This window comes from Pseudorca crassidens, chromosome 1, assembly GCF_039906515.1.
Source record: "Pseudorca crassidens isolate mPseCra1 chromosome 1, mPseCra1.hap1, whole genome shotgun sequence".
Classification (NCBI taxonomy): domain Eukaryota; kingdom Metazoa; phylum Chordata; class Mammalia; order Artiodactyla; family Delphinidae; genus Pseudorca; species Pseudorca crassidens.
The window spans coordinates 46,975,469-46,981,468 of NC_090296.1; positions in this window are offsets into that span (position 1 = coordinate 46,975,469).

Below are 6,000 nucleotides of genomic sequence, written 5' to 3' on the forward strand. Positions count from 1 at the left end.
TGCCTCAACCAGAGAAAGCCCGCGTGCAGCAACAAAGACCCAACACAGCCAAAAATTAATAAATTTAAAAATAAAAAGAAAAAAGGATCCAAAAATAAAATAGAATCTAAAATAAGGAGAAAGAGCATTATTTTCATCACATCGAAGTGAATTCAAAATGAGTTGGAAACAGGTATGTTATAAGCATCCATATTAATGATCTAAAATATAAAACAGAAATTGGCAAGGCCAACCTGATTATAGTTCTGTTCTGCCTGGAATAGGAGATAGCAGGCGAGAAAAGTAGGATTTCAGAAAACATCTTCCTCCCATGCAGAAATCCCCAGTGTGGGACTCAGATCTGATTAAATGAGTCAGGCTTACATTCATTACGGTATATTACAAACATTTTTCAGCATTCAGAAGTGACTGGTGTCTCTGTGGATTTGGCCAGTTCCTGACAATTATGCACTTGGATGCTAGTGTAAACCAGTGTGCCAAGCGCCTGGAATGACGATCCATGTCTGAACAACTTTCAGTCTGGGAAGGATGTTGTTCAAACACCACGCTCCTTCCCAAGATGGCCAAATCCTGGTTACAGTTTTATCCTTTAAATCTATTTATCCTGAAACCTGACCTTTCGAAAGGATATGGCCACATCCCTTGCCCCTTTCAGCTTCTGCAGCAAACACCTGGGGGACCTTGCATGTGCTTTACAGCGTCTGTCTGCAGATTTATCAAGAAGTAATTCCGTGCCTAGCGCCTTAATCGGAAAATCACATTCTGAACGTAACGTGTCAGATGGATTAGAAAACGCTAATTTGTTCAGAGACTGTTAAATCTGGAGTCCTGGCCAAATCCTGAACTGAGTCATGGCATTCTTTTTCTGAAATTTCCTTCCACTTTAATTTGTATGAGTATTAACCAACCTGTCCTCCACTGTAGCTGATTCACACTTGTTCTTTGTGCTGCAGCCCTTTATTAGGAAGAGAGGCTGTCACGTGGCATGTTCTGTATAGCAGTGGAAACCGGTGCAAAAACTTAACACTTTTTAGGAATTTGATCTAGGACTACCTTGGCATATCTGGAGAGGACAAGAATGTGTGCTCTCTGAGGCAGGAATTTTTGTCTCAATGACTGAACAGCATCTAGACCAACATCTGGCTCGAAAGAGCCATCCAGTAAATATTTGTTGAATGAATAAATAAGTGAATAAATAATTATAAGCCCACCCTCTTCTTTTTTTAATTAATTGATTTATTTTTGGCTGTGTTGGGTCTTCGTTGCTGTGTGCAGGCTTTCTGTAGTTGCAGCTAGCGGGTGCTACTCTTAGTCGCGGTGCACGGGATTCTCACTGCGGTGGCTTCTCTTGTTGCGGAGCACGGGCTCTAGGTGCGCGGGCTCAGTAGTTGTGGCTCATGGGATCTAGAGCGCAGGCTTAGTAGTTGTGGCGCACGGGCTTAGCTCCTCCACGGCATGTGGGATCTTCCCGGACCAGGGCTCGAACCCGTGTCCCTTGCATTGGCAGGCGGATTCTTAACCACTGTGCCACCAGGGAAGTCCATCCACCCTCTTCTTAATTGCACAGTAAATATCATCTTGTCCATTCCTTACTCTCTTTTATTTTCTCACTCTGTTTTTATTTAGTTTACGCAGAAGGCATTTAAAAGCATTTCTCTACCAAATGGGGCAAGTTGAAAGCAAATATGGCCACCTTGAAGGGGGCCTGGTGGGCACTTGTCAATCTTTTCACTCATCCCTCTTGCCTCCCTTCCTCGCCCAGCCTTCACCCCTCTCCTCTAGAAGTAGCCCTGCTTCCCGGCTCGGCACATGGCCTGGCCTTCCTTTGTCTGCACCTGTAACATTATGTGGCCACAGCAATGCTCGCCTCTTTTCCCCTAGTTTGAATCCCTTCTATGTAAGACAGACTCCTTCCCTTCTGTGGAATCTTGTAGCACCAGTTATTTCCTCTCTTCTGCCAGCTCCTCACTATTGACTTCCGCAGAGCCCATAGGAGAGCTCAAGTCCTTCCAGTGTTAAAACACACACAACACACACACACACACACACACACACACACACACACCCATACCCCAAAACAAATACCCCTCCCCAGCCCCTCCAAATTTGCTCCATATCACTTTTACGCTTAGAGCCTAGTTTTTCAATAGAAAGGTCCGTATTCAGAGATTCTGCCTTCTCACTTCTTTTAAATCTATTATCCTTTGCAAAATTCAGTAAGAAAAAAATGTTCTTTCAGAAGGAAAATACAAAATCAGAAAATATGTCTCTCCTTTAAGAATGGAACCAGAGGGCTTCCCCGGTGGCGCAGTGGGTGAGAGTCCGCCTGCCGATGCAGGGGACACGGGTTCGTGCCCCGGTCCGGGAAGATCCCACATGCCGTGGAGCGGCTGGGCCCGTGAGCCATGGCCGTAAAGCCTGCGCGTCTGGAGCCTGTGCCCTGCAAAGGGAGAGGCCACAATAGTGAGAGGCCCGGGTACCAAAAAAAAAAAAAAAAAAAAGAATGGAACCGGACATTTTTATTCCTTGCTAGGTAGATTTCTTAGGATAAGAGCATGAATCCCAAGTCACCTTGCATTTTGTCATCACAGAACTTTCCATTGGCAAAATCCCTTGACGACAAAAGAGAAAAATACAAGAACGATCTTTTATTGTAAAACTTGTTTATAACCCAAGAGGAAATACACATCTGGAGCCCTTGTACTGGAGTTTGTTTTCAGGTTGAGGGACTGACTAGGTGAAAAGAAATGATGGTTCTTCAGTTGAACCAGTTGATGAAGAATAGAGTGAACCAGCAGGATGTTTGCTAATCTTTCTTAACGAGCATTATTGAAAAGGGTATAGAAAGGCCATGTAAACGCCTCCTGGTTAAAGGGAACGATTCTAAATGCTGTCTTCCTCGCACGACAGGGTCCTTATAAAGGAATTTCTGCTTTTTCCTCTGAATCCTAAACACAACACAGTATCTCGTTCGAGAATTACCTTCCCGTCAGCCACACTCAATGCCAGCCTGTACCTCTGGAGTTCTTCTGATGTGCTCTGCGCAGGTTCTCTCCTGATGACATCCTCCGGTCACATGCAGTGGACATTGCAGGTGACTTGTCTGTGGTCTTTGATTATGATGACCCATCCCTTTGTGGAAGTCCCTCTTTCCTCAGTTCTGCAGCTGTCAGTTCTCCTAGCTCCTCTTTTCCAATTCCTCCTCCTCTGTCCTGGAAACTCGGCCTTCCTCAGGGTCCTTTCCTTGGCTTTCTTCTAACTCCCCATACTCACCGTTGGCTGCCTTCCACTGCCAATAAGCCCATGAATTCCTAATGTCCACCTCTGGCCCTTACCTCTTCTGAGTTCAGACTCATGTGCACAGTTGCCTTCCACCTTGATGGCCCTCAGGCAGTAAAGCTGTCACACAGCTCATTGCAGAACTAGGACTGGAAGCCAGGTCTTTTGACTTCAAGGCCCTCTCCCTTCCTGCTAGAGCACCCCGCCTTCCTGGTGGAAACCCAGCATGCAAGGGCTGGAATTATGATCTCTTCCTCAAACTTGCTTTTCCTCCATCTCACTGTAGCCACACACCTGAGGGTCATTCTATCTCTCCCCATCTCACCCCATATTTAATTGGTGGCCAAGTGTTGCCTTTTCAACTCCTTACTACCTTTCGTTTTGGCCCCCTTCTCTCCATCCCCATTGCCACTGCCCCGGATCCGACCTTATCACTTCTCACCTGTAACATGGACAGTTTCCCACCTCCCTTCCTCCTCTTGCTCATACACTTCACCAGTGCATTCTCTACCTGGATCTTTTGGTGATACCAGAGGGATCATTTTAAGATGCAAATTTGATCATGTCACTTCCCTACTGAATACCCTTTACTATTCCCCACTCGTGAGATTGTCAACTAAGGAAAGTCACTTGCTCAAGAAAGATTAGGTCATTAGCCACTGCAGCTGCTGACCTCCAACACACCCTGAATGGAATTCAGGGTGGAGATCAGGAATGAGGCACTCTGTGCTTCGGGAGAAACTGGCAGAACAGGCCTTCAGATAGTTAGATATTTTCAGGAGAAAATTTTATGAGCCAACTTCTTGCATCTTCTCATATCTAGAAAAGCACTAAAATCATTAACAGGGACATCTGCTCCCTCATGACTAGCAGCAAACTTCTGCTGAAATGTGTGCTTGAGGGCACGTATCCCCCCTTCACCAGAATCGTATATATACTGACTTCCCCCAAACCTTTTCAGAGCAGTTCCTCAGACCCATCTGAGAGGCTGTCTCCCATGCTATAGTCCTCAGTGAGCCCCAAATAAAATGGAACTTACAGCTCCTACATTGTGCGTTTTCCCACCCTTGTGCACAGCATAAAAGATTGTTAATTGGCTCCCTTGCTTAAACTATGCATCTTAACTTTCTTGGGGGAATCTCAGACCCAGAGGCCTACAGTGGAGGGGACAGTGGGGACCAGGTGGGGGTGTTGTGAATTAGAGAGTTCAAATCCCATTTTGAATTAGAGAGTTCAACTCCTGCCAGTTGTTGCCAGGTGGGAATTTGGGCACAGTACAGCCAAATCAAATCAACTTTGTGTGTGTGTGTGTGTGTGTGTGTATGTGTGTGTGTTCAGCTTTCTGTTTATTAAATGTTAGAGACTAATTTTAAAAATTAAAAAAACATCGTGTGGTAGTTCACTATGAAGGTGAAAAAGAAAAACAAACCATCTGTGGACCAAAGTAAACACACCTGTATAAGATGGTGCATGATTGATGCCTGTGTCTGTAAGCTCCCCCTGCATCCTGTATCTCAGCTGCATGCAACTGCTTCCAGTGCCCTAAAAGTGTCTTATACCTCCTCGCCTTTGTTTCTGCTGGCTGGCTCCATTTGGAATGCCCTCTTTCTTCCCCACACTCCTCCCATCCCACCCACACTCTTCTCCTAAAGAAATGCTAGGGAATTTGGGAGTTTTCCTTATTTGTCAAGACTCCCCTATAGGTCCTTTCTCTCTGAAGCATTTCCTGACATTCCTTCACCCCATTTTAGGGAGAACCAACTCTCTTTCTTTTGCACTCCAATAGGTTTTATGGAATTTTGTTTTTATTTTTTTATTTGTTTTCATGATACAATCTCTAGACTTTAAGCTCCAAAGGGATAGGTTCCATGTCTAATTTATCCATATACTCTCAAGACTTGCACAGTGATTGGCACAGAGTAGCCACTTAATAAAAATTTGTTGAGTGAATAAACTAGACAGTAGTTAGTTGCCAAGATGTATACTTTCTAAAATTGACATTCACTTTAATTCCTATCAAAAAGTGCCAAAAAGTTATTTTATAGTTGAAAACTTAATATCATTCCAAAATCCTCATAAATACTGATGCCTCTTCTGCAAGTCAGTCTCCAAAGATGGCCACTAAGGAACATGCCTCCCAGTATTCATGCCCTTGTGTGGTTCCCCCCCAGCCCCCAGCTTGAACCTGGGTTGGCCCTTTGACTTGCTTTCTGATCCGTAGAATGAGGTGGAAAGCACACTGTATGACTTCCAAGCCTGGGTCAGAAGAGGTCTTACCGCTTCTGCCTGAGTTTCTTGGAATTCTTGCTCTTTTTTACTCTCTCTGGGAACCCAGCTGCTGTGCTGTGACGACCTCAAGTCACATGAAGAGGCCATGTATAGACCCCTGCTGGGCTCCCAGCCAACAGGTAGCATCAACTACCAGCATGGGAGTGGGGCATATTGGACATCTAGCCCAATAGAGCCTGCAAGTGGAAGCCATAGTCAACTTTGCAGTGCAACTGTGCGACATCCCGTGAGAACTGCCCAACTGAGCCCATTCAACACACAATCTGTGTGAGATACAATTAGGTTATAAGCCAATTAAGTTTGGCCGTGGTTGTACAATGATGAAAAGCCAGAGCATCTTAGAAGTGAATAAAATCTTCTGCTTGAAATAATTATGTTAAGGATAGTTTAACCCAACTTGCTACAACTGACCTTGGAGTTCTGTGCTACATT